General features: G+C 38.1%; 1 protein-coding gene and 1 long non-coding RNA gene across 2 annotated transcripts in view; one reads left to right on the top strand and one right to left on the bottom strand.

Moving 5' to 3' along the window:
* The window catches only part of LOC126917752 (peroxidasin-like), a 330,987-nt gene that overhangs the window by 136,870 nt on the left and 179,516 nt on the right, over nt 1-14,601 (top strand). The window lies entirely within an intron of this gene.
* The window catches only part of LOC126917773 (uncharacterized), a 285,490-nt gene that overhangs the window by 107,181 nt on the left and 163,708 nt on the right, over nt 1-14,601 (bottom strand). Inside the window, exon 2 of the long non-coding RNA XR_007711060.1 lies at nt 4,554-4,617. This is a non-coding gene — a long non-coding RNA (uncharacterized LOC126917773). The remainder of the gene's footprint in view (nt 1-4,553; nt 4,618-14,601) is intronic.

Genomic DNA, 14,601 nt, shown 5'->3' with positions numbered 1-14,601 from the left:
TATGTGCACGAGCGTTCAAAATTTCTGGCTGTAAAAATTCATAAAGGATGATTCGATATTTTTCAACTTGTCGCAATCCAGTGGAATAATTTGTAACGGCCATATTTTGCTGCAACATTACAAACTCACGCAAGATTTAATTACTTTGGCAAGCAATTTCTTCGTAGCTGAAAGAACTTTTAAGTTGCAGCTTTAACATCAAAGTCCCTGCTTTCAATTTCAAAGGATGGCTGATATTAAAACTGAATATCGCGATATTTTACAAAAACCGTTTTTTGTATCAATTTTCAAACACGAGGAAAAGATGACCAAAGCGACAGATAAATTCTTATCTATATGAAAATAGATAAAATGTCGTGCCGGAAACATCTGATATCTTCGAGATATCACCTGATAATAATAAAATAGAAAATTGTAGAATAGATGTAAAAGTAAAATGAAAACTCAAATGGATACGAATTACATTCGTATTTTATGAACTTTACGTCTAAATTTCGCTAAATCGTATTTCACGCAAAGTTCATAACTGCAAAGAATCTCTGTTGAAAATTACTTTTAAACTAGCGAGAAGATTTAGTTTCAAATTTTCTCTCGGAACTTGCTCCGTTACTATCGGTAAGTGTCCGAAATTTTTTTGTTGTTTTCGCTTTATTATATTTTTAAGCTGTCGACTGCTACTCGAATTTATTACGATCGTTTCTCGTAATTTAGACGACCAAAAAGTTCATCTAAACTCGCACAATGGGAAATCGAATCAAACATCTAAACAATCACTTTACTTTCATAGTGTATGTATGTATGTATGTATATTTGAAAAAGAAATGAATCAATCTCTCTTCGAAATCATTATGCTAAATTTGATAATCAGGAAATAAGGACAAACGATGAATATATTAAGAACAAAATTAATCTTCACTACGATACTTGAAACTTACTGATAATTATTCTTAAATTTCTAAAAGCTACGATTAACTTCAACCAAATCCATTAACAGGAAAACTATTTCCCTCGATCTATTATCATCTTATCACGATACAACTTTCCTCCAAACTCCTGTATCATCGTCCACAAATTATCCCCGACAAACCGTGCAGAAATACGTCGTTGGAACTACCCAAGGCAATAAACTTGGCGATGTACTTAATTTGAGGCGCGGTGCGCGAAAGTAGCGGCAAAGTTCGTCGGAAGCGTAAGCACAGCCGGAAGTTGTCGGTGTTTTCGGCGTTCTTGACTGTTCCATGGTTCGAAGAAACGCGCGTGGTCACACTTACTCGCGCACGAAAATTCGTGGGGAATTCCGGGCTAAAATCGCGAGCAAACTACGCTGGTTAGCAAGGGGTTAGCTGGTCCTAATGGGAGCACGCGTTAATAATGACGCTGCTACAAGCGCTTTCCAAGTTCACAACGTCGCTAAAAGTAGATCACCGGGATCGTTCGCCTGCCAGAATGTGGCTGGGACGTGTGAAACGCGGTACGAGCGATCGTTTTAATTGCGAGCCTCCTCTCGTTACAGTTTATGCGTCTTCTAATTTGCCGAGGTTCTGTTTTTTTTACAGAGATGTTGGTTCGTGTACGTGCACAACTACAAGAATGCTTATTCGCGCGTTTTTCTTCGCTACTCTTTTGTCTGGTTCCTGGAATTCACCGATCAACGCTTTACGGTACGAACTTTGTTGAACGAGCGAAAAAAGTGATAAGTTCGTTTTGATCTTTTCGTCGAGGGAAAGCAAATGTACGCGGTTTTGAGAAAATTAACGCGATTAATGGGCGTTAAAATTTCATTTTGTAGCCGTAAAGAAAATTAATCAACGTAAATTGTAAACGCGGCAAATTCGATATATTTGCTTGGAACGTTCGTTTCGACATATCGTTTTTATCTAATTCGTTGGTATTTGAAATATCTGAACGAGTATCAACGTTGGAAACGTAGTTTATTTTATCAGATTATTCTGTTTGGTTTCACGAGGTAGCGGGTGCATCGATCACGTCTGCGAGACTATTATTTCCGCGCGATCGTTATCAGAAATATTAACACGGCTGATTATTTATGGACAGTAACCAGTTCTAATTAGATGCCGCACTAAGCCTGGCGAAACGATAGGGCAGATTAATCTTTCAGTATCAGAATTCGTAGCGTCGCATGATCTAATGAATGTGCTACGCTTATCAGAACTCTATTACGGAATGCATACAGGCTAATAATGGCCACCACCTAATTACGTTGTCGTTGTTAACTATGCTCCTCTTGTAATTGTGATTATTACTCGATCGAATGATCTTTTTATAAAGCAACATTATCATCGTGATATATCGCGCGTCAAACGCGAAATAAAGCGGGCTAATCTAAATTTCCCTTTTCATAATTGAAACTTGAATCTATATTAATTATCATATTCGTATAATTTGTGTCGATACTTTACGCTGGCAACGATTCAGAATGCATCGCTATATCGACAAAACGCGTTTTATTTATGTTTGTTGATACGCGTTTGCGTTACTTTGCGGCCGAAAAAACGTATTAGGCCTATTAGAAAATTAATAAAAATAATAACAAAGTGATAGAATTTTTAAATCGTTTTCTTAACTTGTCGTGATTTCGACGAGTCGTAGACAATGTCTCATAGAAAATCAACGCTTAGAAATTAGGATTGAAATATTTGTGATGAAGCGCGATGAATGATTAAGTTTGTATTCCATAAATGTAATCGTATGCGACCTGTGCATTCGCAATGTGTTTGTTTATAAATATTTATAAAAAGACTTCCTTTTATCTACCAATATCAAAGTCCAAATCCGATATAAAGAAAAGCAGATTACCGAAATCCTTTGTAACAACGAATAGATTCGAAAAGTTGCATTTGTTTCGTCGAACATGGAAATTTGGTACTTGGAAGCTATAGTTTGAAAGGACGAAAAAATGATAGCGTTGCAAGCACTCCGTGGGGATCATCGATCACGGTAGGCGCAAAATATGGTTACGTGTATCCAAACAAATCGCATACATGCTGCTACTAACGATGGAACAGCCGCAAACGTTCTCATACATCATACGATGCAAATGAACGAACAGGTAAATTACGCGTTTCGAATCGTATTCCGGTTCGGTCGACGTGGACTTCCGACATCGATATAGAGTCTCGTTCCATTGTTACTCTTAATTCTTTCGCCAGTACCTGTTACAAGTTTCATCGACGCCGACGTCGAACAATCATCGTACTCCCTTTCATTCACCAGTCATCGCTTTCGTACTAAGTTTTCCGACGAAACGAGGATTTACGCCAGTCGTTAACTGTTGAACAAACGCATGAAAACACGTTTAATACGTCCTGTCGAACGTGCAATTTTCGAAGGATTTGCGAAAGAAATTTGAAAACTAGGTCAACGATAGACGGACAAATATACTTTTTATATTTTAACTTTTGTGTCTGACGATATCACAGAGGAAGAAATAGCGTTCTCCGAATATGTTACGTTTCAACGTTAGTTAAATAAAAAGTATCTTAAAAGGGGGAACTTGAAGGAGTTGGCGCGTTTTTAAAAACACGTTGCATTTTTAATGTAAACTAATTCATTAAGGTTTTTCTGTCTGTGTTCTTGTAATTAAATTATACGATGTTAAAGGAAAGCAAGTGTTCTTATACTTTTAAGCGGTAGTACACCTAAGAAATAGTATTTCTTCCTTTAATACCATGAGAAGTGAGATTAGTATAGTTGGTACTCTTTGCTAAACTCGTCGTAAAAATCTGTTTCTATCGTAACTTTTTGTAACAGCTTTATTTTGCATTGAATTTTCTCGTTACAATTTTATATCGTAAAAAGAAGTTCGATAATTATTTCCATGGTAATGAGGATACAACATATTTAATGAGCGAACCAATTACCAAACATGATCCCCTAACCCTGTTATGAATTAAACAAAGCTACAGATCATTATATTTATCTTCTCCGTTATTTTCACCGAGACACAGAGAGACGCTGTATTTTCGTTGATAATTGTAATAGGCGCGAAATCAATCTCGCTTTTCGTAATCACTACGCGCCACGTATTCGTGCTAATTGTCTCCGATTAAACACACGTAATAATTAAAGAACTATTAATTTCTATTATTAACAAAAAATACGCAAGGACATGGCGCAATCATTTTGTATGTGAATTATAAACGTTCCCACGTGCTGAGATACTTTGGTGCTGTTATTTGCAGACTCGTAATAATTACGCTCTTATGGGAATACCAATGTAATGCCGCTAAATGTTAGCACGATACGTGTCAATTCGATTGTACTCAAGTACATAAAAGTATTGTACAATTTATATTTGTTATATTTGTAACGTTCTGCTCACGACTGTTTCTGTCGGATATATTACACGGCTCGTTTCGGTTTTCTTTATAGAAATAATATTATTCGCGTTCGATATCGTTTCGAACGAATTATCTCGCCTTAATTTCAAACGTTACGCGTTTTACGAATTGGTTCGTGTCGACGATGAAAACATGTTTACAGCTCGCCAAAATTACTACTACAGTAGTAATCGAACACTGTGATATACGTACCGAAAAATTACCAGAGGATTGATGGTGAGCGAGTCGAATCATAGTTACGTTGCTCGACGCGTATCTGCAATTTTAAGAGACAACATACGATTAGGCGATGTAAGCTCTACGGTTCTCGAAGATCCGAATTAATCAGTTTGCTGGGAATGAAGTTACAGTTGCCTCTTGACATAGAAATAATTAGTAGTCACAAAGTCAAACATTATGTCTTCTCTTTCCTAAAAGACTGCAAATTAAGTACATATTTATTTATATAAAACATTTTATAAATAAAGAAGCATATCGGTAATTTGCCCTTTTTTCGTATATTCGCACGCGATAATGATCGTACTCGTGCAAGCTCGATCGTGGTTTCAGGTATTTAGAGGAAAATAAGTACAGAGAGTCTGTCGAATCATCCTCGTTCCTCGCGTCTTTTCAATTTGCTGCGATCTCGCGATTCAATCGCGCCAGACCAAGCGATTGCCTCAGTATCTCAGGTTAGCTTCGTGTCCGTGTAATCCGGAATGGATTATGGGGCAGTCGAAATACCAAGAGTTAATCGTATCCTGTGGACATAGTCGTGGAATTATTACGCGTTTCCTATCAAGCTACGCGCATTTAATCTACGATCGATCAGAAGTTTCGTAATTCACGCACCGAGGATCTCGATTCGCTTACGAGCTAATATCGAAACGACTCTTATCTACGTTATCTTCGTCTACGTTCTGGAACGAAACTTTCATCGGCTTTTGAACATTTTCGAGTGTTCTGCGGGCTTTCGATTATCAAAAGATACAGAGAGATATGGAGGGTGTTTCGAGAGCGTTTCCTGTTCGCTCTCAGATGAGACAGCTTTTCGTTTAAGCTCGCTGATGGTATTGGCGTGGATGATAGGGGATGTTTAACGTCGTTGGAAGGTGTTTAGGGTGCTTACATGTAGGGTGATCGTTGATTGCGTATCAGAAATTCTTTGAGCCTCTCTTGCAATTTCTGAAATTTATGGTACAGGCGAGAATATCTGCCATTTATCGAGATTGTTCGTGTTCGTTGTCACGTTATCGATATAACTTTTTCTCCTGTTATCTCAATTATTCAATCTACTATTATCGATAGGACGCGAAATGGATCGATGGAAATTGAGGTTGTCCGTAGAAAACTTTATTATAATCTTTAATCGCGTTATCAAATTTTTGAAACTGATAGACCATTTGTTGGACGATTCTCGTTAGGAGAATCGTTTTCAAACGTTCGCGTTAAAAAGTTGCTTACAAATATACAAAATCTCATAGCAATCACTTTGGCTGGTTCGGTAATTCTAACGTTATGAAACCGTTATCGAATTAAAAATTACGAAAACCTATGATGCTTTATGGTTCGGTTCCTCGCTGATTAATTTACCATCCTCTGACTGACAAATTCATTGGCTCGGCGCTGGTCAAACTCGAGGGTCGGAAAAGCTCCGGCACCCATGCCTCGTCGCCCAATTTCTTGATACGCGACCGCATAATTACGACTGTGTATCATCGAGGGTCGCGACATATTCGTATAATCTCGTTAGCGGTACGATGCACGGAAGCACACTCGACTATGCGTGGTAAACGCTAACGATCCATTAGACCGATGTCGATTCGCGAGCTGTTTGTCGCAATTTGAAAATGGCGACGCAAGGTCTCCCGAAACCATCGTAGTCCTTTGCCATTCCACGATGATCAATCGAATTATCAATCAACCGACACTGCCGACCAGCGTTAATTAACAATAACAAGACGGGCCAATTACGTTCAACATGTTCCTCGTTCCTGAATTATACTTTGCCACGTTCTGGCCATCGCGTGATAACGAATTCATCTTGGCTCGATGCTGGTTGTATTTGATTTGACGCGTTTTAATGCCACGAGCCGTGTAAAAGAAGTCGTTTTGAGAAGCGAAGGACTGGCTCGACGATGTGAAACGAAGCGAACGATTCGATAGAAATTTTAAGTTAGCGTCCATGTTTTCTACGTTTGGCTTTTATTCGTTTTTCACGTTACAGATAGTCGTAGTAAAACAGATTTCAATCACGTGCATTTCTATATTCTGAAATCGAATGTTTCTTTTCCGAAATAAGCATCGTTTCTGTTTGATATAGTTGTGGCCATCGCGTGATAACGAATTCATCTTGGCTCGATGCTCGTCGTATTTGATTTGACGCGTTTTAATGCCACGAACCGTGTAAAAGAGGTCGTTTTGAGAAGCGGAGGATTGACTTAGGTTGGTTAGGTCGGAAAAGTGTCTTTCTTTTACAGACACGTCTTTTACAACGACGCATCTTTGTAGAAACATGAAACCTAATCTGTCGAACGTTGTGATCTTTAGTTTGATAGAACAAAATGGATCGTACGTCGTTCGATAAAATAATATAAAACGGAAAATGTACATTCATTATTTCCTTATAAAACGGAAGAGACTTTTCGGCCGACCTAATAAAACGAAATAATAAAACGATTCGATGGAAATTTTAAGTTAGCGTTCGTGTTTTCTACATTTGGCTTTTATTCGTTTTTCACGTTACAGGTAGTCGTAGTAAAACAGATTTCAATTACGTGCATTTCTACATTATGAAATTGCATGTTTCTTTCCTGAAATAAGCATCGTTCTTGTTTGATACAGTTGCATAAATGCGATACGAAGTCATTTCTGAAATTAGTTTGCGAAAAACGTCCTAACTCTTTTCCGTTTCGGAAATAGAAGTAAATTTGTTAATTCTGAAACAGCGATAGGTCTCTTAAATTTTGAAATGGAGAAACTTCGGTAGAAAATTGTGAGTTGGAAATGAGTGTTTCTGTATCGATTACAAGCTGTATGTTTTACGCGCTATGCAGATTTCGTAAGTCGGTCATCTACGGAATCTGTTGCAAATCCGATTGCGCTTTATTAATTTATAGCATATCGAGCTCGCAACACCTGTACCTGCGATACGAAATGTAGTAAGCTGTAATCCCTCCAAGGTACTAGAAATGTAAGGTCGTGAAAATACTAGTTCACGCACGAAGAGTTTCAGTACCCCAACTACGAATAAAACACAAGCATAACGTGTTTCTTATTCGTCGTGCATTCCGCTTTATATCGATATGTCCCTGTACGTTATGAAATTTTACACGATGCATTTCTGAATTACATTTATCGAAGTTAAATAATTCAAACGGTCCATTGAACTGATGATTTATGCAAATTGCATAAATTTAATTCGTATTCGTATCGATAATCGTAAAAGCAATTCCTTTCAAGCCAAGAATAGCAAATAGATTCGCATGTCTGGAAAATGGAAACCGTGGATTGACTTTATCTTCGAAACTCAAAATGCAAAAGGGTAGACGATATTAGTTGCGCAAATAACTTGCACCCGATAAATGTACCGCTTCTATTTTTTAAGTCAGACGTCGGAGAGCTAGAAGAATCGTTTCAACCGCAAAACAGAGCGCGTAAGCGCGAAACGTAGAGAGAAAGCGCGAGGTAAGCGCGGCGTATTTGTCGTTAAACTGCGAAAGTTGCGAATGTAAATACGACTGCGGCAGTCGCGCGATACACGTTGTCGTTGTAAACTGGCACGATTCCGCCGTATTGCTGCATCTGGCCCTCTGACTCTCGGTATCTTCCATAAATAAATGCATGAGCGCGTACACCAGCCCTACAAACGTATTCGACGTATGTTGCGTACGTAACGGTTCGTATGGTGATTGTTGTGCACGCCGTCAGTTGTATCCGTACGTGCACGGTACAAACAATCGGTACGCGCATTGCAGATGCACCTGTACGTGGAAATATACATACGTATGGCCTAAGCGATGAAACCGCGATCAATGGCCGCGAGATGGATCGCGTAGGTCCGACTCGCGGCCGTTAATATCGTTTCTGAAAGAAAACCGGCGCAACTACGGATCTAGCAATGACATAGCGAAATCTCGGAATGTTACAGCAAAGTATTGTTGCTGAACTGGTAAGCTGGTGTTTCAAATGTAGATGTCTTCGATCTATTGTTCGTCGGCGAAATTTCTTAGATGGGTTGCTTTATCTCTTTCTTTCTTCTTCTTCTTTTTTTTTTTTTTTAAGGAGGAGGACTGAATGAAACTTCGTATTCTCATTGAAATTGCTTTTTGTACTATATTTATTATTTCCTGTAGATTTCATTTTCTCTGCTACTTTATTTTTTTATAATCTACAATTTTACTTGTAGTTTTGTACGTTACGTCGGATAACAGGGATATCGCTGTTAGAAGAAATTACGCACCAATCATACGCATAGTACATACGCGTACGACGTAGCTTGATTATTTTAACGACGGTTTATTTAACGTAACGTCGAATAAATGATTCGTCCCACGTAAAACGCTTATTCCGTTTCTAAAGTAAGAATCGTAAAAACAGTTTGACGGCTGGTGATTTCGGAGATAGATCTCGTAGTTTCATGTATATGTTACATCCGCTTGGAAATACAGACGCTCGATGCCATGAACTTCTTGCGGTAGTTTTTTGGTCCATGCATGTTCCGCAAGATGCTAGCCATTTTCTTTTTCCCCCGCTCGCCTACGAACTTTTCTCTTGGATTTGTTGCGCCATGCATTCGCGTTTCCCTTTTTTCCCCTCTGTTATTTTGCGTTTCTGGGCCCTCTTGGTTTTGCGATTGTCGTCGGACGACGTTTCGTTCTGTTTTAACACTTTTTAACATTTCGCTCTTTTACTGCGATTTTTCATTTGTATAACTTGTATGTAAATAAAGCGAAGAAAATATTTAAAAGTTGAACGCGTAAAAGTTCCGAGAGGAAAATTGGATTTTCTATGGTACCTGCGTTTGTTTTGAATTTTTTAAACTTACTATATTGTTGCATAAAACACAGCAAAGTTCGTTCAACTTCATGGATAGAACGGGAAAAATATATATTTTTATTCGATGATGTAAATCGACTAAAAAGAAATGACTAGACCACTGATTTCCAAGCATTTCTGCGAAATTGTGGTATATTTAGAAGTTACGAACACGGAATACGTATCAAATACAGAGAAACGTACGAAATATCTAAAGTAGAGCAGCTACTTGTTATAATTTTCAATAGATAAAATGAATATCCATTTTAGTTCAATTTCTTTGGTTGTCCGATTAATCCTTGATTCGAAATTTGCATAAAAATCCACAGTCTACGAACTACGAATGAATATGCTCTCGCCGTTAACGAGTCAATATCGAGAAGATCCTTAGTTGGACGAATAAACAGGATTTTGAATTGCAGGATAGTTCCTTTTTCTCGGTGGAAGTAACGCGGAGCAAGGTAATCGATGGACGCGCTTCACGGAAGCGTTGTTTATCCGGTCCTGGCGCCCCGAGGTGCATTGTACCGCGGCGAAAGTGCGCTTTTTCACGGTGTACCGATTTCAAGCTTTTAGCTCACCCTACTGATTTACGAAATGGCCGAATTCGCTTGCGCCGTCGTGTGATCTCTCCGAATCGCGGTTCGTCGGACGCGTTAGTTTCCAATCTTGTTTCCTTCTCTAGTGGTTTGTTCTAATAAACACTGCAGCCAGCTTAACGAATGGCTATCGTTCTCTTGCCTCGTTTTTAAAATATTTTTTTCTACAAATTGTACACTTTTTCTCGTTTTCCGATATCGCGTTTAAGAATGATCGATCTTCGTCGTGCATATATTTCAGTAAAATAGATCGCCTAAGATGTCGATTCTTAAGTTCGTGATTTTATTATTTGCTGCTGAAATTCTAAGCTAATTTAATTTAGAGGATAAGAGCGAAGAAGATCCGTAACCGTGATAAACAAAGATTTGATCGTTACAAGTTAAATTTTCGAGATTTTCTTACATTAAAAAAGAAAAAAAAATTCATAGGTGTCGAAAGCATGTTGGCGTGTTTGCTTTAAAAAGAACTCGTGGTTTCAATTTCGAGACACTATCTCTATGGCTATTCCATCAGCTAGATCACTTTACGCCGTCAAAAAGAATGAAAAGCGGAAGACTATATGGCTACATACGTCAGCATGGCGTGCTTTTCACGGCTGTGTTTTTACCGTGATGTATTATGCGTTATGGATATGGAAATATGAAAATACGTTGTAGAATGTGTTCGTCACGAACGGTTCCAAATATGTCGATAGTTGAGTTTTCTGATCGTCGTTCGAATAGGCTACCTTTGTTCTCTTCCCGAAAGGAAAGTATTTCTTTTCCGTTCGCCGCTCTCGTTTCTCGATTCCCGCCGCTAACGATTTTTCCTCGCCGGCTAAAGCTAAAATTGAACAAAAACAATGCCGAGTTCTCACTGTTATTTTGCGGTCACACTATTGGCGATTTTGTCACGCAATTTTAGAAAAACTGTTTACGTTCTGAGGAAAAGTTAACTTGTACCATCGATTCCAAATCGATCTTTCTTCCTTTACTTTACGTCTTTGTTTCTACTTAATGGAGAACTTAACGGGAAAAGTCTCCTCGAACCGATCTAAATAATTTGCATATAATAAGTTGTACTCTTTACAACTTAACTCTGCGGCAAATTCCGTATATCGTACTATCGCTTTGTTCGAACTCATAAAACATGCAAAGCGTATATTTCCACCGCTAATGGACGAGTCGCACGATTCGTAAGATCACCATTTTCCATAGTATCAACATATGACCGCGCAACGTACGAAGACAGATATCGAAGTTTTCGAAATGACGATGACGATAACAAATAAAGCAACCCGTGGCAGCGATTGCGAGAAGTTTCCGATCGGCCCTCGTAGTTTGTAATAGTTTTACGTTTGTAAACATCCTGCGACAGAAAATGGATAGAACTTTCCGACAGACATAAAATGCGTATCTTTCTACGAAAACGTAAAGAAGTTTTATATTAGATGCTATTACTGGAATCGTTCTCGGACTATTTTACATGGTGGAAAATCGAGAAATGTTTCGAAATTGTGGAAAATGAAATAAAGCTGTGTTAATGCGTGCGCGTTCACAGATTGGCGCGGAATGGTAAACAGCAAATTTCACGTTGTTAGAGACGATTCTCGAATACCCTAGCGTCACTACCAAAATACAAATCGGTTCAACAGCGTAAATTGACCGTGGGCTTCGTGTTTATTTCGAAATGGTCAATTAAAAATTCAGTTGACAACTGTAAAATAGCCTGTAAAGAAGTGTGTGTGTGTGTGAGAGAAAGAGAGAGAAGGAAAAATACGATGATATTCCAAGCCCGATTATTTAGTCGTTGCATTGTTTCGTGCTTCAAATATATGGGCAACGCACTCGAATTTTCAATCACCGGTTTCCCTCTTGAATTTTCCAGCTAAACGTCCGGAAACGTTTTATTCTGAATTTTAATGTTTTATTTGCGTTTTTTCCCATTTGTACGATTTTCTGCTACGGCTAAACTGTCGTATCGTACAGTTTAATCCATGAAGTTTGTTTGCCTATGGCAGTTGGAAATGTATAATTGCTCACCATACTTAAAAAAAAATATATATATATATCCTCTTTTTAAAAAAAAAATACCTGTTAGAACATTTCAGAATATCGAAGGACAAGTGGTAATTATTTCGTAGCTTGATCTAGTTTCTTTTAAATGGTTCTTTTGTTTTATATTTTAATTAAAGGTTATCGTCTATCGTTTAAATCGGAAGAATAGTAATAGCAGCAATAAAGTCATTGAAAACTAACGATGTACGTACCGTACGTGTAATAACAATTGTGAATTTTGATGAATAGCAAATTCATAGCTCATTATCGATAAGAAATATGTCGACCTATACTTTCGGTCTTCTTTCGAAACGTAAAACCTTCTCTCTGGACAGCACTAGAAACTTGCTGTTTCACCTGTAAGTTACGTAAAGAGCGTTCTTCAAATTTTTGGGTTAAAAGTTACAGAGTCACGAATGTGCGATGCTATAGAGTACGAAAAACTACAAACGTAAAAGTGCGGGCAACGATCGATACGGGTCATGCATTTTACATGTCAATTTCGAAGAAAAAAAGTTTCGGTAATAATTTTCTGTATTTGTATGACACTATTCTCATGGAAATTTGTGAAATTTCTCGAAAAATTGATCGCCTGTCGTCAAGTTCTTTCACGAAACTAAATATAAAAGATTAATACTATATACCTTGACATACGTATCAAATAACGAGCAAGGTATCGTATACATATCTATATCTAGCGCTCAATTTAAATTCCTTACTGTGCATTTTCGCTTGTAAATGCCTCTATATCGATTGATCGATCGAGTCGCGTATTCGTAAATTCCTTTTCAATCGGAAGAAATTTCATACACTCATGAATACGCACGAAGAAAGCGAGAGATAAGAGATAAACGATCGAATAAACAAAATACCTGATTTACCTGGATAAAGGTGGTTCAAAAGTTGGGATACTTTATAAGCGAGGAAAATAAGAAAGTTTTGATAAACGTGGGTTCAAATATGATCAGTTGCAGAGTTATAAAATCAGCGAATCTTAATGCGTTATAAAATTAAATACTTTAACCATGATCGTTACTAGGCCGCAGGTCAGACAGTGACAGTTGTCCATTCTGATCATAATGAATTGCAGAAATAAAAGAAGCGATAGTTCACTAAGAGTAGGTAATCTTGGAAACGTCGCAAATGTAATCAACTTGGAAGCCTGTATCGCTGTTTAAAAAATATTTCGAATTACTCTCGAAAATGAGTGTCATCTTGGTCATTTGTTTCATCTTAAAACATCGATCACCTTCCTTACGTTCATTCTTACGTCATCAGACGAACATACGCAAAATTCCTGATCCATCTGACAAAACCAAGGGACGTCTAAAGTCCGGAGTATTCCAAAATCGATTGTCCACTAACATTTAAGACTTTGAAACAACGGAAGAAGCTTCTAAATAATTTTGAACGATTTGCGCGTCCTTTTAAAGTATCCTATATATACAAGCGTTGCGATATAAACTCGATCGCGATTCTCTTTTCGTCGTGGAGAACACGAGAAAGTTTCCACCTCTCTTTTCGTTTGACTTAATGGCCCGTGAGCCTGTCTTAATTCAGTTGGATATTCAAATCGGGCGGTCGGACCGAAGGTAGCTTGCATTTTAAGCTGACTGGACCGAATTACTGCTCTATCTACTACTCGACTCTCGGAATTCTTCGCCCTCGCTCCTTCTTATTTCGTTCTTTTATTCTTTTTATCTCCCTTTTTGTTCTCTGCTACGTTCCATCTTTCAGAATCGTTTTATCTGATCGGCTGCCTCTGGCTATTCATCTTCGAGCAACAGAGGCTTGCTCGTCCGGGGATAAAATTGGAATTATGCTAAAATAAAACTCGCCCGCCTGTCTGGACCTGGAAAGGTGATTAGTAACTACCGATAAAGCGTGGCCGGTTTGATCGATGGCTCGCCAATCGCCGAGATATCGAATTTTCCGGCTATCAATTTTTCTTTTCATACGTGCCGTTCATAAATATCCGTTGGTTCGTACGCCTGTAATTTTCTGGATACGTCGCGTATGAAAAAACGTCAATGTTCTACTCGTTCGGCATTCAACGAAACTATCCACTAAATAAAGTTATTCATTTAGATTCGAAACTGTTAACTGTACATAGTAAATATGCTTTTGTGTCGTTACGAAGAGGCGAAGGTAGGTAGATAGGTAGATATGTAGATAGATTCATCTGGCTGGGAAATTTTTCGCGGAAAAGTTGTAGTTTAAATGAAAACTACGTCTGGTTGCATATAATCAGCATATTTCAGGATATGAAGCGGGTTCTTATTAAAAATTTCCAAAATAAAGCAGCGATATTGCTCATCGTCGTAATATAAAGTGGATTTTAATATGAATCGCGCAAAACAGCAGGCTCGTGGTTCTATATTAGAGAAACCCTTTATTATTATTGCGCTGTACAGTAGTCCGCTAGGTTATTTGACAACGCGATCCTTAGTTTCAGTCGAAATTTCGATATAAACGTTGAATATTTCCAACGTTTTAACGCGAACGTATTAACGCGCCGATAGGATATTAAATCTTCGTAGAAAACTCTGTTTTTCACGGGCGTGCTTGATTATGGATCGCGTGACTAC

This window comes from Bombus affinis, chromosome 6 (assembly GCF_024516045.1).
Source record: "Bombus affinis isolate iyBomAffi1 chromosome 6, iyBomAffi1.2, whole genome shotgun sequence".
Taxonomy (NCBI): Eukaryota; Metazoa; Arthropoda; class Insecta; order Hymenoptera; family Apidae; genus Bombus; species Bombus affinis.
Note: the sequence above shows the minus strand (reverse complement) of the source record. Positions and strands in the feature narration are given on the sequence as shown.